Source organism: Sapajus apella, unplaced genomic scaffold, assembly GCF_009761245.1.
Source record: "Sapajus apella isolate SASKATOON/1434 unplaced genomic scaffold, GSC_monkey_1.0 scaffold66, whole genome shotgun sequence".
Taxonomy (NCBI): Eukaryota; Metazoa; Chordata; class Mammalia; order Primates; family Cebidae; genus Sapajus; species Sapajus apella.
The window spans coordinates 5,801,327-5,825,783 of record NW_022437006.1 but is presented as its reverse complement, the minus strand read 5'-3'; positions in this window follow the sequence as shown (position 1 = coordinate 5,825,783).

Below are 24,457 nucleotides of genomic sequence, written 5' to 3'. Positions count from 1 at the left end.
TTGCAGGGACATGGATGGAGCTGGAAGCCATTATCCTCAGCAAAGTAATGCAAGAACAGAAAACCAAATACTGCATGTTCTGACTTATAAGTGGGAGCTGAATGATGAGAACACATGTACAGTTGAGGGGAACAACACGCACTGGGGCCTATCAGAGGGTTGGGGGTTGGAAAAGGAAGAGCATCAAGAATGATAGCCCATGGGTGCTGGGCTTAATAGGTAGGTGATGGGATGATCTGTGCAGCAAACCACCATGGCACACATTAAACTATGTAACAAACCTGCACATCCTGCACATGTACCCCTGAACTTAAAATATAAGTTGGAAAAAAAAGAGAAAGAAGAAAGAAATTAGTGCTTGTCATTAGAACTTAGTATAACTCACATTGTATTTTTCATGAATGTGCACATTACCTCCCATCAGGAACATGTATACATATTATCTGTTATCAAGAATGTAAACCTCTAAGGTATGACCTATTTCTATGTATCTGTTTTCCTTTAAGTTATTTGTATAGTGTCTTGCATGTAGAAAGACTTACAGAATGTATGCTCCATGAGGAGCTTTGATTTTGTCAGGAATTTTTGTTTTAATAAGAATCCTTGTTTTTATCACTTGCTTATATGTGCCAAAGAGAAATCAGGAGAGAGAAACTAGAAGTGGAAAAGACTGGTTCTCTACAGGGGTGGGGTAGAAAGAGGTGTAAAGGAGGGGAAGAGTAGTTGGGTTGATGAGGGAATGAAACTTATGTATATATTTTTGAATAGCTTTGACTTAGAGTCATAGTAATATTTCATATACCTAAAAAGTAAACAACAATGAAATCCAACCAGGATCTGAGGGGAACCTAAACTGGAATACAAACACTGATAAGGCTATTGAAAATGAACAACATAACTACAATGAGGTGGGTTCAAAAGAGAAAAAGGTAAACACTAGTAACTGGAAGACATAATGTTGATTGGACACTCACACTAAAGCAAAAAGGACTATAGGTGAATGCTGTAATCTTGTTAGTAAAAGTAGGTAGGTTTCCTTTCAAAATGTGATGAACCAGCAATCCTGAAACTTTTTTAATACCTATATTAGAACTGACTATATAAGTAAATAGATTATAGATAATGAGAATTAGGCTTTTCTCTGTTAGAAAATAAGAAGTTATCAATAAGAAAAAGGGAAGGCTAAAATAAATTTTGTAGTGTTTGATTAAAATTAGTTATCAGTACAAACTAATGAAATTTACTATACACACACAGATGAAAATATAAATATAAGTATACATGGATGGATGGGTGATATGGTTTGGCTCTGTGTCCTCACCCAAATGTCATCTCCAATTATAATCCCCATGTGTTGAGGGAGGGACCTGGTGGGAGAAGATTGAACCATGGTGGGGCAGTTTCCCCATGTTGTTCACGTGATAGTGAGGGAGTTCGCATAAGATCTGATGGTTTCAGAAGTGGCAGTTTCTCCTGCATGTTCTTTTCTGACACTGTGTAAGATATCCCTTGCTTTCCCTTTCACCATGATTGTAAGTTTCCTCAGACCTCTCCAGCTGTGCAGAACTGTGAGTCAATTAAACCTCTTTCATTTATGAATTACCCAGTCTCAGGGAGCATCTTTATAGCAGTGTGACAATGTATTAATGCAGAAAATTGGTACCTGCAGAATGGGGTATTGCTATAAAGGTACTACCTGAAATGTGGAAGTGACTTTGGAACTGGGTAACTGGCAGAAGTTGGAACAGTGTAGAGGACTCGGAGACAGAAAGATGTGGGCAAGTTTGGAAATTTCTAGAGGCTTGTTAAATGGTTTTGACCAAAATGTTGATAGTGATAAGGACAATGAAGTCCAGGCTGAAGTGTTCTCAGATGGCGAATGAGAAAATTATTGGGAACAGAGGTAAAGGTCACTGATGGTGTGCTTTAGCAAAGAGAATAGTGGCATTTTGCCTCTATTCTAGAGATCTGTGGAACTTTGAACTTGAGAGAGTTAATTTAGGGTATCTGGCAGAAGAAATTTCTAAGCAGCAAAGCATTCAAGATATGACCTGACTTATTCTGAAAGCATTCAGTTAAATATGTTGACAAAGAGATGGTTTGAAATTGGAACTTATGTTTGAAAGGGATGCAGAGCATAAAGGTTCAGAAAATTTGCAGCCTGACCATGTGGTAGTAAAAGAACAAAACAAAACACCTTCTCAGGGAAAAATTAAAGCTGGCTACAGAAATTTGCAAAATAATGAGGAGCTGAATGGTAATAGTCAAGACAATGGGGAAAATGTCTCCAGGGCATATCAGAGAACTTCATGGAAGCATCTCTCATCACAGGCCCGGAAGCTTAGGAGGGAAAAATGGCTTTGTGGGCTGGGCCCAGGGTCCTGCTGCTCTGTGTGGAGTCAGGACTTGGTGCCCTTTATCCCAGCCACTCCAGCTCCAGCTGTGGCCAAAAAGGGTCAATGTATAGCTCAAACTGTTGCTTCAAAGGGTACAAGCCACAAGCCTTGGCAGCTTGCATTTGATGTTGGGCTTGGAGTGTAGAGAAGACAGAGTTGAGCTTTGGGAGCCTCAGCCTAGATTTCAGAGGATGTATGGAAATGCCCAGATGTCAAGGTAGAAGTCTGCTGCAGGGGTGGAGCGCTCATGAAGAATCTCTATTCGGGCAATGGAGAGGGGAAATGTGGGCTTAGAGCCACTACACAGAGTGGGGCTCTGCCTAGTAAAGCTGTGAGGAAAAGGCTGCTGTCCTCCAGATCCCAGAATAGTAAATCCACTGACAGCTTGCTCTGTGCATCTGGAAAAGCCACAGCCAGTCAATGCCAGATCATAAAAGCAGTTGCATGGGCTATACCCTACAAAGCCACAAGGGTGGAGCTCCCAAGGCCATGGGAGTCACCCCTCCCACCCTTATATCAGCATGGCTTGGATGTGAGACATAAAATCAAGGAAGATTTTGGAATTTTAAGATTTAATGACTGCCCAGCTGGGTTTTGAGCTTGCATAGGGCTGTGGCCTCTTTGTTTTGGCCATGTTTTGAACATTTATCCAATGTCTGTACCCTACTCTATCTTGGAAGTAACTAACTTGTTTTTGATTTTACATGTTTGTAGGCAGAAGGAACTTTGTTTTAGATGAGACTTTGGAGTTGGACTCTTGAGTTAATGCTGGAATGAATTAAGACTTGGTGGACTGTTGGGAAAGCATGATTGATTTTGAAATGTAAAAAGGAAATGATATTTGGGAGAAGCTGGGGGCAAAATAATATGATTTGGCTCTGTTTCATCACCCAAATCTCATCTCCAATTATAATACCCATGTGTTGAGAGAAGGACCTGGCAGGAGGAGATTAAACCATGTGGGCAGTTACCCCATGCTGTTCTTATGATAATAAGGGAGTTCTCACAAGATTCGATGGTTTTAAAAGTGGCGGTTTCCCCTGTGCACTCTGTCTTTCCTACTGCCATGTAAGATGTGCCTTGCTTCCCATTTACCTTCCACTGTGAAAGTTTCCTGATGCCTCTCCAGTCATGCATAACTGTGAGTCAATTAAACCTCTTTTGTTTATGAATCACCTCATCTCAGGTAGTATCTTTATAGCAGTGTGAGAACAGACTAATAGTGGGCTAGAATATATACATATATATCCTAGCTCTACCTACTGAGACAACCAAGAAACTCCAATGTTCAGCTGTCAGATATTGGTTTCTAAACACAAATTTTTAATAAAAGGAGCCATAATAATAGGATTCTGGGAAGACAGTGGTGTAGGAAGCACCAGGAATCTGTCTCCCCACCTAGACAGCAGTTTCACTGGAAGAATCTGTCTGATATAACTATTTTGGAACTCTGAAGCCTATTGAAGGCTTGCAACTTCCTGGGGAAGGCTTGAATAGTAGGCAAATCGCAGTTAGTTTCAGCCTTTAGCACAGTGACAGCTACCCAGACCCACGTGTTCCTAAAGCACTTTGCACACTGTTTGCAGAAGTCAGGGTGGGCAAAAAAGACACTGTTCTCTCAGAAGGAGAAGAGAGAGAATAGGGCAAAGAGAATATTTGAAGAAATAATGACTGAAAACTTCTCAAATTTGATGAAAAACACAAATATAAACATCCAAGAATTTCAATAAATACCAAGGAAGTTAACTTAAAGAGACCTACACTGAGACACATTATAATGAAACTGTCGAAAGGAAAAAACAAAGAGAGTCTTATATGTAGAAAACTCCAAAGAGTTCACAAAAACTATTAGAGATAATAAATAAACTTAAGCAGGATGTAAAGTCAACATACAAAAAAATCAGTTGCGCTTCTTTAGAGTAACAGTGAACAATCTGAAATGAAAAGTATGAAAACAGCTCAACTTACAGGAGCATTGAAAAATAAGATACTTAGTAATTAAGGATGGAAAGGCTTATATAATGAAAACTATAAAACATTGCTGAACAAATTTAAAGAAGACATAAATGGAAAAACACTCTCATATTCATAGATTGGAAGATTTAATTATGTTAACATTTCAATACTATTCAAAACAATCTATCTACAGATTTAATGCAAGTCCTATCAAAATACAAAAGACCTTTTTTTTTAGTGTAGAAATAGAAAACCCATCATAAAGTTTATGTGGAATCCCAAGGGACCTAGAATAGCAAAAGTGCTCTTAGAAAAGAACAAAGCTGAGGCAATCATACTTTCTGATTTTAAAACTTACTATAAAGCTACAATGATCAAAACAGAGTATTACTGACATGAAGACAAGCATATAGACCACGAAACAGAATAGAAAGCCCGGAATAAACCCTTGTATATATAATCATATGATTTTTCACAAGGATGCCTGCATCATTCAATGGGAAAAGGACAGTCTTTTCAACAAATGGTTCTGGAAAAACTGGATATCCATATGCAATAGAATGAACTTGGCCCCTACCACCATATAAAAAGAGCAATTAAAAATGGATCGAATAGCTAAACATAAGACTGAAAATTCTAAAACTCTTAGAAAAAAGTATAGGGCAAAAACTTTATAACATTGGATTCGGCAATAATTTTTTGACTATGATGTCGAAGGCATAGGCAACAACAACAACAAAATAGACAAATTGAATTTCGTGAAAATTAAAAAAAAATTTTGTGCATTGAAAGACACTACCAACAGACTAGAAAGGCAACACACAGGTTAGGAGAAAATATTTTCAAATTATATTTCTGATAAGGGACTGATATGGTTTGGCTGTGTCCCCACCCACATATTATCTTGAATTGTAACTTTCACAATTCCCATGTGTCATGGGGAGGGTCCCAGTGGGAGATGATTGAATTATGGGGGCAGGTCTTTTCTGTGCTGTTCTTGTGATAGTGAATGTGTCTCAAGAGATCCAGTGGTTTTAAAAACGGGAGTTGCCCTGAACAAGCTCTCTTTTTGCCTGCTGCCATCCATGTAAGATGTGACTTGCTCCTCCTCATTTTCTGCCACGATTGTGAGGCCTCCTCAGCCATATGCAGCCCTAAGTCCACTAAACCTCTTTCTTTTGTAAATTGCCCAGTCTTGGGTATGTCTTTATTAGTAGCATGAAAACGGACTAATACAGGGATTAATCATCAGAATGTATAGAGAATTCCTAAAACTCAGCAACATTAGCAAAAGCAACCTGATTCAAAAATTAGCAAAGTACTTAAATAGACATTTTTCTGAAGAAGTTAAAAAAAATGGCCAATAAGCCTATGAAAAGATGCTCAACTTTTTGAGTAACTCAAAACATATTCAAGATACTAATCATTAAGGAAATGCAAATCAAAACCACAATGAGATACCATCTCACACTCATTAGGATGACTACTATCAATAAAACAGAAAACATAAGTGTTGGTGAGGATGTGGAGAAATTGGAATCCTTCTGTACTGTTGGTGTGATTATAAAATGGTATAACCACTGTTTAAAACAGCATGGGGGGTTCCTCAAAAATATAAAAATAGAATTATTATATGATCCAGCACTTCCACTACTGGGTATAGACCAAAGGAATTGAAATCAATATGACAAAAAGATATCTACACTCCCATGTTTATTGCGGTGTTAGTCACAATAGCCAAGACACAAAAATAACCTGTGTCCATCAATGGATGAATGGATTTTAAAAATGTAGCATTATTACACAATGGAACACTAGCCTTAAGAAAATAGGAAGTTCTGTCATTTGTGACAACATGAATGAACCTAGAGGACATTATGTTGAGTGAAATAAGATAGGAACAGAGACCAAATATTGTATGATTTTACTTATATATGGAATCTGAAAAAAGTCAAACTCATAGAAGTAGAGAATACAATGATAGGTACCAGAGCCTGGGAGAGAGGGGTTGGGAGATAGAAAAAGGAGAGGACATTGGTCAATGGCTACAAAGTTACAGTTAGGAGGAATACGATCTGATGCTCTACTACACAGGGAGGTGACTTTATTTCATAATAATGTATATTTGAAAATGGCTAAAAGAGAGGATTGTGTTTTCACAAAGAAATAATAAATACTTGAGGTGATGATTACCCAGAATTGATCATTGTATACATATATTAAAATGTATGTGTGAATATATATCACATTTATGTATACATGTATCAAAACATCACATTTTACTCAAGGAATATATACAATTATTATTTCTCAATTGAAAATAAAACTTTAAAAAATGGGCTCCTTAAAGAAGTGGTTCATCCCTGGGCTGGTGCAAGGAAAATATAAAATGATCCTGGAAAATCTTGTGGTACCAGAAAATAAGGAAATGCTCACACCCAAAAAGAGGAGTATGGGATGGAGGAGTGCTTGTTGCAAACACAGAAACCAACTTAAAGGAACCCGTAATGGCCAAAGCTGAATAATTTTAGCAACAAAATAATAACAGTATTAAGCCTTAATCCATAGAATTAAGTAAATAAATTTTAAAAACTAGCCATGAGTTCATGAGTCGTTCTTTCTAATGAACTGAATAAAAGAATCAAAAGAGCACATCCCTTTCCTCCCCCACTTTGACTTACCATCTTCTGCCTTAGTGTTTTCTTCATCTATGTATCACCATGGAGCCTGGCCTCACATTATTCACATAATAGGTACTCAATAATTATTTATCACTGAACAGGAAGAAGAGTTCTAAACTTGGACTTATAGAGGAAATAATGAGGAAGCTTATCTGCTTAACAATCTCACTTTGGGCATTTTCACATGTCCTTTTAATTTTCTGGCTGGAGGCTTTTCCTTTTTCAACCAGGAAGAGTGGCATCTTTATACAAATTCTGGAGGTCAAGAATATTTTCGATGGATTTTTACCTGGGGTAGGACTAGTAAGGATAAAACATGGAATATCAATGAACTGCTAGTGGATAATCAATATTAGGGACTGCTTCATTTTAAGGGGTTGAAGTTTTCTGTGAAGCTACTGTGAGAAACTGGGCTGGCTTAATGCTATACTGTCTTACTTAAAAATCTCACCATTGAGTTAAAAATGAAGTGTGACCAATTGGTTTACATTCCTTTGCCCTTCTGTGGAGTATCCCAATGCAGTATCTTCTTCCCTTCACCAGGCCTGTTAACTTAACAGGGCTGTGGGTGGTCAGAGCCACTTTATCTCTGCAAACCACACAGGCCGTGATACACAAACTCTTAAAATAGTACCTTCCAAAGTTGTTGATCTCCTAGGGCTATTTTTTCATCTTTCCCTCATCAGATAGGGGTGAATACTCCAGGACTACTGGGGAGACTTCTATGAACACCATTCAAATACCCGCCCTCGGTTGGACTCCTTTCTGAAAGGCACATGTGAAGCCAACATCTGGAGATCTGTGATATGTGAAATCCAACATTTTGAAATAAGACAAGCAGAAGATCCTTCAGGGCTTCCTTGTTGATGAAGGCTATTGGCTATTCATTGGCCAGAATACTTTAGTTTTCTAGTTTCAGGTGGTATGAGTTTTATAAATGTGACTTTGAAAAAATTTTCACACAACTGCTAGTGAAAATACATTTTCCTTTATAAAAGAGCCCAAAGCTTTCAAACAGTGATAAATCATTTGAGAACCTTAGCAGGTTTGAAAAGCAACATTTATTGGCTAACACTGCTGTTTCTTTTCCCACCCAGATTTCCTCTCAAAGAAAATTTATAACTATGTCTCTCTGACTGAAATATCTCCTATAACAAAACAGGATTGAAAATGTAGTCAGTTCATTGTTTTTGCCTTCATAATAACTAAATTGAATTGACCAGATAGTTGATCTCATTGATTGGTAAGAAATCTTTTAAGTTGGCTGGGAAGAAAAATATCAAAAACAATTAGGCTGGAAACCCTCAGAGTCAGTGATTGCATAAAAACATGACTTGTGTTCTTACAGACCAACTTCTGTCTTTATTGATGTATCTAATTTGGAAAGGTTTTTTCTTTTTCCCTGAGAAGGGTAATTGCTTTAATGACAACAAAATTTATTATTTCTCTGTAAGTTTTTGTATTCTTTTGCATCCATATTCTGGATAACAAAAAATAGTAAGTTTTTAACTTTCCTTTCCAAATTAAAAAATATATTCACTTTTGATTGGGAAAAAGTACAAAAGCAATTCCTAATTACTCCTGATTCTAGCCAAAGCATAGGGTAAATCCATTTGAGGTATTTAAAATTACTGAGTTGCACTCTGCTGAAGCCTTCAGATATTTTTCTAACCATTTCTCTTTAGTACATGCAGAGATTAATCTCTGCTCCTGCCGCTAGGACTATTTCTGGAGATTCAGGAATCAAAGGATAGATCTCTTAGACATTACTTTTCCAGGGAAATGAGGGAAAAATTTTTGATTACTGAATAAACGATGAGCCCTTTACGCAAGATGGTGCCAAAAGTGAAGAAGGAACCTCCTGCCCCTCCTAAAGCTGAAGCCAAAGCAAAGGCTTTAAAGGCCAAGAAGGCAGTGTTGAAAGGTGCCCACAGCCACAGAAAAAAGATGATCCGCATGTCACCCACCTTCCGGTGGCCCAAGACACTGCAGCTGTAGAGGCAGCCCATATACTCTCGGAAGAGCGCCCCCAGGAGAAACGAGCTTGACCGCTACCCTATCATCAAGTTTCTGCTGATGGCTGAGTCTGCCATAAGGAAGATAGAAGACAACACACTTGTGTTCATTGTGGATGCTAAAGCCAATAAGCAGCAGGTCAAACAGGCTGTGAGGAAGCTCTAGGACACTGATGTGGCCAAGGTCAACACCCTGATGGAGAGAAGAAGGCATATATATGTTCGACTAACAAAGCAAAGATTTTAATATAGTTCTTAAGCTAGGTTTAATAGAGTCTGACTTCTGTTTTGTTGTTCAGTGGCTGCCCGCTTTTGAGGCCCATTTGTCTCTCTTCTCTTCTTGCCCCACATTTGGGCACGCCAGCAAGAAAGTTCATGTGCTCCTTCCCTTGGCACCAGTTGGAAGTTAAACTATTCAAGCCCTCCTTGTGAGAGGCAACCTTCGTGCTGACCCCATTCTCCAACAATAATAAAAACCAAACTACTCATCCTTCCCTCCAGCTAAGCCATTTCAGAGCAGCTTGTGTGCTTGCCCTGCACTCTCCAGAAAACCACATTTTGAGAATAATTAACCTTTTCAGACCCCCTTGGAGTGTGTGTTATATCACCAGTCTCAACATCTGAACCAATTTTGGATGGAGGATTGATCCAGCTGTCTAAGTGCAACCACAAAATGATTGGTGCTGTGAGTATGTAGTCTAGGCCACGCCATCGGGGCCACTACTACCTGGGGGTCTTCTCTTGCTTTTGGCTTGCTAACTGGCTCTGCTGCCTCCTGAAGAGCTTATATTTTTAGCTGTTGCTTGCTGGCTGGCATGAGCTTTGAGCCATGTATCATTGTGGTTCATGTGCCAACTCCTACCAAGCCTCTGTCATGGATTTCACTGACCTAACTTGGAATTTTTGTTAATTGTTATTTAGGGACAGGAGTCTGAGGTGAGTGCCTTCCTTAAGGTGGTTCTGGGCCATGCCTTGTGGCTTGGACCTCTTGAGCCTTGGATTGAATTGTGTGCCTGGATTTCAGCATAAGCAGTGACCAACACTAGAGTTGGGAATGACTTTTTGCCTGTGATCATTGATTATATTTCTCAAGCAGCCACTGGCCCTTGTTTTACAGACTGCTTAGGAGAATGACTACATCTTCTGTTATCTATGGGCCCAACAGATGATCACTAATGTGAGGAAGAGTTGTCACTAGGTGGAGTGCTGGGGTTCACACTCCAAAAAGCTGGTGGTTTATAAGGACTCTACAAAATGTGGGTTCTACTGTTGCTACCTATCTCTGTCATTAAAAAATATAATAATCCTCAGGGTTTTAAAGGAATGAACCCTTGGCACAGAGTCTTATGAAAAGTAGCTCCAAATCCTTCACTCTGAGCGTTTGAGAGGCCTGAAGATACCATTGCCCTATTGAACAACTATGACGTTGTAAAATGAACTGATAAAGACTGGGTTTAATCAAGTGCTGCAACTTGTCAATTTGACAAGGAGTTAATTCAAATCCAACTTAAGGTCAGGGTCCATAAACCCAGGAAAGCAATAATTGCCGTGAGGGAAATCCGCAACTCCGATGACACTGATTCGGGACTCTCTGGAGGAAGACATTTGTAAATGTGACGAGAGTAGGAAGGACCCTCTCTCTCTTGCAAAGTATATCCAGTAACCATTAGAAAAAAACAGAACAAAACTTTGATAGAAAAGCAGGAAACAAAAACTACAATAGATAAAAAGGATGCCAATTGGTTTCAGTACCTCTACAATGTTTTTTTTTTTTTTTTGAGATGGAGTTTTGCCCAGGCTGGAGTGCAGAGGCACCATCTCTGCTCACTGCAACCTCCGCCTCCCATGTTCAAGCAATTCTCCTGCCTCAGCTGCCTGAGTAGCCACCACATCCAGCTAATTTTTGTACTTTTAGTAGAGACAGGATTTCTCCACGTTGGCCAGGATGGTCTCAATCTCCTGACCTCAGGTGATCTGCCCACCTCAGCCTCTTCAAGTGCTAGGATAACAGGCGTAAGCCACTGCACCCAGCCTACAGTATGGTTGTAAATTAACCTTAACATCTGACATGTGCCAATTGACAAACTTTCATTGCCTTAATTGATATCAGGGTTCAAGTTACAGTTATACCTGGGAATTGCATTAAACAAGGCACCCCATAATATACTTGCAGGGGCAGTACAGACTTTAAAGAGAAAGCATAAAGAGAAGGCAAATGGGTATGCCTCACCTTAACCACTGGAACTATTATCTTCCTTCATTTGCTTATTGTCTTAAAATATCCCATAATGGGCATTTGGGTATGGATGATTTGATGCATTGAGTAATAAACCGAAATAAAAATAGGTCTTTGGCACTGACAATCAAATTGATAAAATGGAACTCTACAGATCTTCCCCTGTTGTCTCCTCACTCGGTTAAAATAGTTAATATGACCCATCATGCATTCAAACAAGAACTACAGGAATTAAGACGCATCATACGAGACCTACTGAAGGAAGGAGCCATTGTTCCTACCTTCTTTTTTGATAGCCCAACTTTGCCAGTGCCTAAACCTAATGAAAATGAATGTTACCTAATAGTGGGTAACATTGGATAAAATGAATGTTATCCATAGCATTAACTACAGCCTTAATGCTATGATATCATGATTGACTTCCAGACCTAATAATATTATTAAAATTACTGACTATATCCAATCAGCAGCTGAAAAATATTTCACTATTGTAGATTTGGCTAATATGATCCCATTTAGTGCCTATTTGAACAGCCTCTCTGCCACAGATTGTCTTCATTTTTGAAGGGATACAATATATCCTTACCTGGCTACTGATGGGGCATCTCAACAGACCTGCATTGTGCACAGTCATCCTTGGCAAGAGTTCAGCCATATCCAACTTTCTCCAGGCATGCAGATACGACTTCATACTGATGACATTCTCCTCCAAGGATAATCATTTAGCACACTCATGCAGGACCTACAAATATTCGCAAAGGATGTCTCATAAAAAGGGATTGGCCATTAATTCACATAAATTACAAAATTTGGACAGCTCAGTAAAATTCCAACTAATTATTGGTCACCCCTGACATGTTCTATGCTCCATCCCTAACACTGTTAAGAGGCAACTCTTGCTGGGTATGGTAGTGTGTGCCTGTTATCTCAGCTACTTGGGAGGCTGAAAGCAGGAGGGTCACTTGAGACCAGGAATTGGAGGCTGCAGGGCTCTATGATGGCACCTGTGAATAGTCACCACACTCCAGCCTGGGCACATAGTGAAATCCCATCTTTAAAAATAATAATTAATTAAAATGAAGGAAGAAATTCTTGTCCCTCCCAGCGCTTTCAAAGTGAAGACAGGTCCAACATTTTTTAGGTTTTTGGGGGGTTTAGAGGCAGTATGTTTCTCATTTACAAGTTCTGCTTAAGCCCTTTTATGCTGTTACTCACAAATCAGCCCATTTTAATGGGGATCCCCTACAACAGATGCTCTAAAATCTGTCCAAATTGCAGTACATACACTAGTGCCCCCCCCCGCCAGAGATTCCTTCCCTGTAGAGATTTTAGTAAACTTCTTTCAAGGCTCCTGGAGTCTCTGAACAACCATGAAGGCCATAAGTTGTTCATGGGTACAAGAAACTGCCTTTTCAGCCTATATAACACCCTGCTGGAATGACAGCTCTTGGCCACATACTAGACCCTTCTGGAAATGGTGGCTCCAATGGTTCCTGTGACTGTGCAGCTGTCTGCTCGTTATGTCTTGGATCATGGAGACCTGCATGGCCACAAAGCCCTCCTTATTGAAATAAAAATGATATTTATAGGATAAATTTTGAGCCTTCTGGTATATTCAACCTACAGGAGTAAATGGCTTCCCCATCTTCAGTTTCTTGATAGGTACAATGGCACAAAAGGAGGTCACTGCTTTCCTGGACCTATTGGTTACCTGGGAGGCCCTTGGGACCAACAGAATAATCAGGGAGTTTGTGCCACTGGCTGGTAGTACCAGTGATAGTAGTAGCAATGCTATCACACTGGAGCATGTTGGCCACCTGTTGCTGTCCGCTCCCTAACTTGGACCTCCCTGTTCAAGGACAAGACCCTGTTCAAGGAGAAGACCCAAAAGTTTCCTGACTTTAGGCAGTTACCCTGGTACTAGAGCCGTGGCACCCAACCCCCTGGTCACAGACTAGTAACTGTTAGGAATCAGGTCACACAGCAGGAGGTGACCAGTGGGCCAGTGAGTGAAGCTGACCTCCACCTCCTGTTGGAGCAGCGGTGGCATTAGATTCTCACAGGAGCATGAACCATCCTGTGAGATGCATGTGTGAGGGATCTAGGTTTCTTCTCCTTATGAGAATCTAAGGCCTGATGATCTGTCACTGTCTGCCATCACCTGCAGAAGGGACCATCTAGCTGCAGGAAAACAAGCCCAGGGCCTCCCACTGATGCTATATTATGGTGAGTTGTGTAATGATTTCATCATCTATTACAGTGTAATAACAACAGAAATAAAGTGCACAATAAATGTAATGTGCTTGAATCATCCTGAAACCATCCCTTCTCCCCATCTGTGGAAAAATTGTCTTCCATGAAATGGTTGGGGACTGCTGCCCTAGAGCATACCCTGGCCGAAATTGTATAATTTCAGGCTTTTGAACTATTGAGAATGATCTGGTTGTCTGATCTGACCAGTATCAACAACAACAATTCCATATCCAAGGGCCTCCCCTTTTGAGGTAAAAAAAATAAATAACCTCTAAAAGTTTCTTGTCTCACAGATACTACAAATATAAGTTAAAGTTACACATGTCTTTGCATATGCCTAAAGCCAAAATACAAAGTGTCAACAAAACACTTTTTAGCCCCTTTAAATTTCAAGACATGATTGATGGTTATGAAGTATACTAGGCTAAATTGTGGCCTTCTAAAAATGTATACATTCTAATTCCCAGAACCTGTGAATATGTTACCTGATAGAAGAGACTTTGTTGTTGTTATTTATTTTCAAATGTTGAAATGGGAAGATTTAACCTTTATTACCCAATGGAAACAATATAATCAAAAGGGTCCTTTATAATATGGAAGTGGGAAGGTCAGAGTTAGGGAAAGAGATGTGGAGATGGAAGTGGAGGTCAGAGAGTCAGGGAGAGATTTGCTGGGGCTGCACTGCTGGCTTTGAAGGTGGAGGGAGGGACCATGGCCAGGGAACACTGGCAGCCCCTAGAAGCTGGAAGAGGCAAGGAAACTGACTCTTCCCTAGGGCTTCCAAAAGGAACCATCCCTGCTAGCATCTTGAGTTTAGCCCAGTGAGACTGATTTTGGACTTCTGACCTCCAGAACTATAAGGTAATACATCTGTGGAATTTTTTAAAGCCATTAAATTTGTGGCAATTGATTATAGCAGCAGTGGGAAACTCACTCAAAGGCAGCCACTTCACTTCTAAAAATACACAGTGCTGGACTTTTCCTGACTTCCTGCCACAGGCTTTAGAAAACAGCACAATGACTTTCTTAAGCCAGTTCCAATTTAATTAAATGAGATGCGACACATTTCCATCATCCATCAAACCTCAGGGTGAATTTTAAGGAAGAATCTTACTCCATTTTTGATACCTGACTGCTGATATCTTTTAAGCCTCACCATTCCTTCTTTCTCTCTTGCTCTAAATCTGGCAGCTGATAAGAAAGCCCCCATTCTCCTTCTCTTGTGCCAGCCAGAAGTTTATACCTAAGCCCTGGACTTCAGGTGGAAACCTTCACCTGGCCCCATTCCATAACCACAATAAGACCACAAACCACTCACCTTTCCTTTGTTAAAATCATTTTGGACCAGCAGTTGCCCTGATCTCCCCAAAAAGCCTTTTAATGTGAATAATCAACCTTTCACACCCTGTTGGTGGGGTGTGGTGTCATCTTTCTCAACATCCTAGCCAATTTTGGGAGAGAGGTTGATCTTGCTCTTGGGTTGACCACAAAACACTGAGGTATCTTAGTATACCAGGTAGAATACAGCACATCCTAAGGAACATTTTGTCCCCAAGTTCTAGGGAAAACTGGTTTTTATATTAAAATAAGAAATTTGAGAGTGAAACAGGAGACTTCAAAGCAGTTCATGCTCTCAGGCCCCTTTTGGAATGGGTTCACCTCTGTCATGAGGGCTACTTCAAAGTGCTATCTTAAGATAACTTCATTTCAAACCCAGGATCAGATAGTCAAGTAAAATCAAGTTGGACTATCCCAGAACTAATAAAAAATTGGTCATGAAAATTGACCAGCCTTCTTTGGGTAGAAGAGCCATCTTAGATGAAATCCAAGTTAAGAAGTTTTAAACATTTATTTAAATATCAGTTATACTTGCAAAGGACTTAAAATATTTTGAAGATTACCGTTCTAAAAAGTGGTAGAATGCTCTTCCCACTTTTCCTACTTTTTTTTTTTTTTTCCAATTACTATTTCCTTAAGGATTCATAATAATTTGTAGATCCTTGGATGTTCATTCCAGGAAATCTGCATGTGTTTGCGTGACTGTGTGTGTGTGTATGTAGGGCAGAGAGGTTGTTGGGGAGGAAGACGGGGCACACACAGAGAGAGGGAAAGAGAGACAGATTGATTTAAAGCAGTTGAATTGGGAAGAAGATATTTCCTGTGCCCAATTCAAAAAATGTTCCATAATATTGTATCGTAGGATGTATTATGGATGTATTTTCTAGCCTGCTTTTGTCCAAACTATAACCAAACATTTTTAGAATGCGTATACTTTATATTTCAAAATATCGCATTTTATGTTATTTGCCTTTCTGGAAGCTTAATTGTAACCAGAATTCATGTAGAAAAGTAGACCTTAGAAGACCACTCAGGAAGGAAGACAATGCTGAAGGAAGCCCAGCTTCAGCAAGCACAGAGAGAGGGCTTCTCCAACCCCACAAATCTTGCCACGAAGGCAGTGCTATGATGGACATTTTATACCAGTGTGGTGGTCGAAGGGGAATCCCCACAACCAGCACAACATGTATTTTTCACTCACATCCTTATCATGGTGTTAAACTCTCCTTCTGCCATTCCATTTTAGGCCTGATTGAAAATGGTAATAAAGGGGAAAGGGAAGTTGGTGAGATGATGTAAAATTCCTTCAAATGACTCATCTCTTTCTTTTAAAAGTAAATATAGCAAATTTCTCCCTTATGACTTACATCAAATCCACTTGCTACCTGTTTTTTTCTAGTCACCCAGTCTTCAGGTTAAGTAAATGCCTTCCCTGTCTGTGCTCCTTGATGATGCTTATCAGTACTCTTCACCTGGTATGATTCATGCATTCCTGTGTGACTTTCAAGTCTTTGTGTTCTTTACATTACTAGATTTTAAACTTTATATCCCTGGTCTGAGTAAAGGCAGGGATAAATTTTGAAAGCAAAAACTACATTTTAAGGTTTTTTTTTTTTTAGTTCTCCACATGGCCAATTAGAGTGATTTCAAAGAGTAATCGCTCCATAAATTTATGTCAAATGATTAAATGCTGTTAGCTGTTTGCTTACTGCATACTTTTAAAAGGACACTTGGGTTTCAGAAACTCTTTGGTGACTATCAGTGTTTGGCTACTGAAGACTATTAATATTTAAAGGACATGCACCTGTACAGTTAATTTCATTCAAAATTCAAAATGTATTTATTGAATGATTATTATGTACCAGATACTATACCAGATTTGGAGAATGCAAAGATTACTAGGAAATAGTAATGCTGTCAATACCTCCCAAAGTCATAGGGAGACAGTCACATATATAGATGAGATTATACAATGGCATAAGTTTTAGGAGACAGTTATATTTGGGAGGGTTTACAAATAAAAGAAAAACTTTGAGACAAAATTCTATCTTTTTGTTTTTATCATAAAAACAATTGGTATAGTAGGAAGATCAATCAGACTAACTGCCTGGCAGATAATAGACTGTCATATCTATTGCTTAAGGTTTTCACTTTGCATCCCATTGTTTTAGTGTTTTATAGAGTCAATATCGACTGCTGAGTAAGATCAGGTTTCATAAACACAAATATTTTTTATTTTTAAAGCTTGACTTTTTCAATAGGGTCTTATCCTGCTTTATTTATTTATTTATTTATTTATTTGCTTTGAGTGATTTCAGCTAATTACTTATGGAATACTAAGAGAAAATAAAAAACCGAAAAACAGAGCCAAATATCAAGTAAGTTGTATCCTATTTTTTTTCATTTTCAGTGATACAGAGGTAAACAATATCTCAGAAAATCTGTGCTAATAGAAAAGCACATTTAGAATTTTTTTTTCGCCTTGACTTACTATGTTGAGCTATTTGACTTACTATGCTTAGTTTGACTGCTTTTGGAATCCCCCTGACTCCGGTAATTGAGTGAAGCATCTAGCTCTCAAAAGATCAGTTTCAGAGGGAGGATATTAACATGAAGCATCACCAATTGCTAAGTCCATTGATTGATTGTATTGGCTTGTACATGGACTAATACCATTTGCATTGAGGCTGAGAAGGTGTATTTAACTAGAATAAAGGGCACACAGTTACATTTTTTTTTTTTTAAAAGAACGCTAAACAAATGGCTGCAAGCATTCTTTTGATGGTCGGTATGGTCTTTTCCCTCCTCACATTTTGTTGTTGTGAAGCCTGATACTCTTACAATACAAGGGTGCTTATGTGGGAGAAGTGGTAGTTTGTTTGGAGGGTGAAACATCTGTTTTCAAAAACAAAGCCTATGCATTTTTTCTTAAAAAATGCTTTTACAGCAGCAGCATAATCAGCAGATGGAGCAGCTGATACGGCCATCTTGCTGGTTGTTAAAGAGTTTATTCTACATTAAATTGACTCCCGAGGGCTGCATTTTTCAGTGCTGCTACGACCACCAACCTTTCTTATTGAGAAGGTCAATAGGCCTGATATGAAGTCTTGTAAATCATCAACTCACTCTTTCTGTAGTATCTAATGTGTCCCAGTTCATATGCCTTAAAAATTATAAACCACAGCACATACTGTATATCAGCCAAATAAATCAGCTGCTATAAATATAGGTTTTCTTTTGGTTCTGGACAGATTCATCCCATTGCATTTCACAGGTTTTAAATGCTTTTAGCTGGATAGACAGGATCGCCTTTAGTATTCAAGTATCAGAAAGCTGAATGCAATTGGTTCTAAATACTTTATATGCACAATTGACCCCAAAGCATTAAAATAACTCACTAAAATTCAACAGAATAGAGATACAAAATAATAAATGTGTTCTTAACTACCATGTTACTAGTTAATAAAAAACGCTGAAATTTTATTTTGATAGTAGGGGAGTGGATGATAAGAACTAGTAGAAAAGGTTAGTGACATTGTGGTCCTGCTTTAGGCACTGTAGTGAATCAGATTCTTTGCAGGTAGTATGAAGGAGAACCACAGTCCACCAGCCTTTTCTTTTGGTGGGCTTGGGGAATTTCTGGCCTACTCTCTTTCCATTTGCTGGGGAAACTGATTTTGCATGTACATTTCTTAGTAGTAGATCAGAATAAACTGGAAACCTATAAAACTATGGACCAATAAAAGGATTATTGGCATAAACTTACTCCTACTGTTTTATAAATTCCTTGTTCTTTTATTGAATGGTGAAAAAAGCTGCCTCCGATCTGTGACATTGCTGATTGCTGTCCACATGCTTTCCCAGTCAGTGGTCTTGAGTGACCTTCTTTTATTTGTTGGTTTCCAGAGTGAATTTGTTATGAATTCATTTCTTAAAGCTAGAAACATAGTAAGCACTGCTTTTTGGCCCTGCAGGATGCAAATAAAAATAGAAGGAAGAATACATGTCAAAATTGCCTAGGGTACACATAGATTTGGACGCAGAAGGTAGCGATTCGGGTCCTAATTCTTTCACTGCCTGAATGTGTCAATATGGGAAGGTGTTTAATTTCTGCAAAACAGTTTATTCTGATTATCTGCAGATTCTATAGTTGGAATTCACCTAATTTGAAAAATTTATTTGTAACACCCAAATCAATAGTTGGGGGGCTTTCACAATTATTTCTGAACACGTACAGAGCAATAAAAATTGTGAGCCACCTAAAACATGCCTTCCTAGCCAAGATTCAACAAGAAGGCATTCTGCCTTTTTGTTTCAGCTCTCATAAACAAGTAATCTTTATAGTACTACTTTTTTCTGTTTTTTTTTTTTTTTTGCAGTTTTTTACTTTTTTGGTGACTTTGCTGTTTAACAGCCCTCACTATAGTGCTGAAGTGCTATTTAGTGTTCCTATGGCTGTGATATAACTTCTGGAGAAAATATATGTTATATAAGTTTCATCTAGGCATGAATTATAGTGCTGTTGCCATGAGTTCAATGTTAATTGAACAATGATATATATTAAGTAATATATTTTAAAACAGAAACACACATAAAACGAGCTTTTGTATTGATTGCTTGATGCAGGTGTGACCAGAGGCTCATAGGAACCTAATCCTGTGTATCTCCTAGGAGCAATGGTTCAGTATTTGCTAACTCCACATTCATGGAAGCTTCAGTGAACATAACTACTGCAAATGATGAAATTTGAAGGTATAATTGTTTTGTAAAGAAAAATCGACATCTCACAACCTTGAAATGTCAAATAAAACAAAAGACACTATATGTGTTCAAATACAAAAGATTTTCATAAGGAAAGTAAAGTCTTATGCAATGTTTAGAAAGGCTCTGAGAACAAAGATCAAGGAAGCCTCTAGCATGGTTAACAGTCTGAAGTATTGAAGAGGGCAGTTCTTAAAAGGTTTTCTAGAAGCTGCTTAAAGAAGCTCACATTCTGCTTGCAGCTGTCTCTGGAGAACAGTGGCTTCTTTCTACCTTTGAAGTCCCATGTAGTTTCTATCATTATCAGATGCTAACCTGAAACCATAGGGAAGGGATTTGGTAAAAGTAGTTCTTGTTTTCTCTCCTGAGATCTTAGAAGAAAATGGTAGTGATTCCGGGTTGACAAAAGATAGTCTAGAACAAGCAGTAGTAGTAGGAATAATAATAATGATAGTCTTGCAATAGTATTTAATAACACAATCAGGATAAAGTGTAGTGTCAAAGTTGGCCTTCTATTATAGCTACTGTCACAGACTCAATGACTATTTACACAATTTCTCTGTTCATATACACAGAACCTTCAGAACCATAGTCATTCTCTGGCTTCAGAACATAGGCCAGGATTCACCAGAGCTCAGCTACTTTTCCTCCATCTACTCTCTTCCATGAGGGTCTGGTGGTATCTCTTTTTGGATCCTCAAAATACAAAAATATCTGATTGCACCTCCTTCCACAGACAGTGGAGTTACTTAACTACTTGTTCACCTTCCTAATGACAGATACTCTCAACTCTGTCCAGGGTAGACACCCACTCTTGGAAGACAATAGGTTTAATACCTCAAAAACTATTTGCTTTCCTGAAGTTGACCAAGGTATAACATTTGGAAATGCCTCAATAAATTCTTTATCGCAGATAGTTCTTTGCAGTTCAACATGGCAGAAATTTCAGGGTCAGTGGTGGAGACATTTGAGGGAAGGGTCATTGTGGCTGTAGAGATAGCCCATAGCCTGAGAATTATTAGATCTATATTTTAGTTCCAGCTTTGACAGCTAACCAAGTAAAAACTATTATATATTTTAAAAACAGAATTTGAAGTCCTGATATATGTCCTCTTGGGCATTTTGAATATTCATTCTGAAATGTCACTTAAACCCATAGTTTGATTATACTTTATAATGGCATAATTCCCTTAAAAAGAAGCCATTGATATAAAGACCTGGATAACTCCCTCAAAGGAAATGTTCAGGGGTGAGATTTTTGACAGCTTTTAGGTTTCAGTGGGAAGGTGATAGATTTGGCAAAAATGAAATTTTGTTTGAATTTTTCTTTTTAAAAAAATTTCTTGCTTTTTTTTGTTTTTAGATTGGTGAATGATTTAGGAGGTAAGTTAAGTCCAATATTTTAGTTGTGTTATTAAGTCAAAATGTCTTCAAGTGAGATCCGCTGTCACGGAGGGGCACTGAGTTCATAACCAAGTTTCATTTTTACGTCTTTCAGCATGAGGAAGCCACTGATTCTAGTAGTTTCCATCATACAACCATAACTGGCTTCCTCTCATGGCTGATTACATTTTTATAGTTACCATCTATATATGTGTATGTAAATCCCTGCTCCTGGAATGTTTCAGCTTAGCTGATAAAAAGCAGTCAGTTTGATTTTCATCCTTTTAAAACAGAATGATAAAGGTAGCCTAGGAAGTGTTGATTATTCAAGTAAAACAGTAGCTCTAAATTCTTTGACTTTCTAGGCTTGTCCTTTAATAGAAAATAATGCTGTAAATAGAAGTGAGCCTGTTAGCTAGAAACAATTCAAGGATTGAATTCAATAAAAACTCCCCTGGGTTTCTGCATGAAAGCTATTGAATTTGGCTGCAAATGAGCACAAAGCACCTTCAATTTTTTTTTTTCTTATCCTTTCCCATTGTAGAGTCCTTGATTTGGTTTATTAGACAATAATGTATCTCCATTGACCTACCTAACTGGTGTATTTAAATACCTATTTCATTTAAAGATAGGTATTAAAATACCTATTTCATTAAAAAATATGTTCAAAAAGGAGCATAACAGCTTGTTCAACCATCCTTCTTAACAGCTCCTTTGGAGTCTCTCTGTGCTCTCAGCTAAATCCAAACTTGCAGAATTTCATTATGAGAGAGTATTGAGTCAATTCAATTTCCCTTGGAATTTGTGGTGGTCTGTCATGTTAGAGTTTCACCCTAGGGAACTACAAAGTGCGTTCATTTTATTTCCGTTGTATCCACATGAGGCTATCCCGATTGAGGAAACCCAGGGAGGAGGACCCGATCCTGTGTTTCACTTTTTAAAACTGAAGTATAACATATACATAGTAATAGGCAAAAAGTTCTCTGATCTTAAGTATATAGCTCTATGAATTTTTACATATGTATACAACTATCCCAATCACCCCGTGTAGATAGAGAACATTTCCAGCATCCCAGAAGTTTCCCTGTGCTTTTTTTTTCCAGTTAATACTCCCAGCCCCAGAAATAACCACTATATTGACTTCTGTTGTCATTAATTAGTTTTGCCTTTTCTTCAACTTCATGTAAATGAATCCAATGCCATATGCTCTTTTGTGTTTTCTTTCACTCGATATAATGTCTGTGCCATCCATCCATATTGTTGCATGTAACAGCTTATTTCTTTTTATTCCTGAGTAGCATTCCAGTATATGAAAATGCTAGACCTTGTTTATCCATTCTCTTGTTGTTGGACATTTGAGTTGTTTTCAGTTTGAGGTTACTATAAAGTTGCTATGAATATTATTAAATGTGTCTTTTGATGGATATACACGCTCATTTCTCTTGAGAATATACTTTGGTGTGGGACTGCTGGATCATGGGGCAGGCATATTTTAGCTTTCATGAATACTGCCAGTTTTCCAAAGTGATTGCTCTAGTATACATTCTCACCATTACTGTAAGAGAGTTCAATTCATTCCACATCCTCACCAACATTTGGTACTGTTATCCTTTTTAAAATGTAGCCATTTGATGAGGAATTGGTGGTATATTCCTGAATTCTATTTAGGGAACATTTTCTGACAAGCATTGTTTAGCCCCTTTTCATATGTTTGTTGGTCATTTTAGATATTTTGGAAATTATCTGTATAGTGCATGTTTTGAATTTTTTTTTTATTACAAAGGCCTTCTTTTCTATCATTACACTTTTAAGTTCTGAGATACATGTACAGAATGTGCAAGTGTGTTACATAGGTATACACATGCCATGGTGGTTTGCTGTACCCATCAACTCGTCATCTACATTAGGTATTTCTCCTAATGCTATTCCTTCTCTAGCTCCCATCCCCTGACAGACCTCAGTGCGCGATATTCCCCTCCCTGTGTCCATGTGTTCTCATTGCTTAACTCCCACTTATGAGTAAGAATATGCGGTGTTTGGTTTTCTGTTCTTGTATCAGTTTGCTAAAAATGATGCTTTCCACCTTCATCTATGTCCCTGCAAAGGACATGAACTCATCCTTTTTTATGGCTGCATAGTATTCCACAGTGTGTATGTGCCACATTTTCTTTATCCAGTCTATCATTGATGGGCATTTGGGTTGGTTCCAACTCTTTGCTATTGTGAATAGTGCTGCAATAAACATGTGTGCATGTGTCTTTATAGTAGAATGATTTATAATCCTTTGGGCATATACCTGGTAATGGGATTTTGGGTCAAATGGTATTTCTCGTTCTAGATCCTTGAAGAATCACTACACTGTCTTCCACAGTGGTTGAACTAATGTACACTCCCACCAACAGTGTAAAATCGTTCCTATTTCTCCATATCCTCTCCAGAGTCTGTTGTTTCCTGACTTTTTAATGAGTGCCATTCTAACTGGCATGAGATGGTATCTCAATGTGGCTTTGATTTGTATTTCTCTATTGACCAGTGATGATGAGCTTTTTTCATGTTTACAAACATGAAAAATTTTATTGTTTAATCTCCTTTGTATTAATGTGTGAAGTTCTTTGTATATTCTAGACACAAGTCCTTTGTCAGCTATATGTATTGCCAATATCTTTTTCTTAGTCTATATGGCCTGTCTTTCTAGTCTTTTAATAGTATCTGTCAATAATAGAAGTTATTTAATGAGATAAAATTTATTGATGTTTTCTTTTTGTGGTAGTGCTTTTTGTGTCCTATTTAAGAAATAATTGCTCAATATGAGATGAGACCTGTGTTTTGAAAGTGGCTCTGTGAATATTTTGCAAATTGCATTGAGGGAACCAGCAGTCTGATTAATTCTGAAAACCCTATTTATGGAGTCAAATTTTTCATTTAGTTATGGGGAAGGATGGGTTTGTTTGTTTGTTTGTTTTTTGTTTGCGGGGGTTAGGGACAATGGCAAAATGCTGTGTGATTTTTTTTTTTTCCACAAGGGGTTTAGTGATTGTCTATATTGCTAACTCGCTTGAGTATGTTAAAATTAGATATGTTTTTAATATAAACTGATATAATCGTTTCATTATTGACATTGAAAGCTGAATGGGCTTTTTCGTACCTTAGTATGAACTAGTAAAAACGTTTTGAAATCTACGTAAGTAAAGATGAAGGGAAAATGCATCCATAATAGTTGAGAAGAGGATTGTTAAGAAGAGAGCAAAAGCTAAAAATACTTGTGTCCCCAAGTTTAGGTGTAAAGACTTGCTCTGGTTTATTTTCCGCTGTAATAATACCACCTAACATTGTGTTTGGTGCCTTTGTAGGTGCTTGATAAACATTTGTTGAGTTAAATGATTAATGATCAGCCCTAAAACAGGATTGGGCTGTACTGAATCTTTGCAAATGAATTGA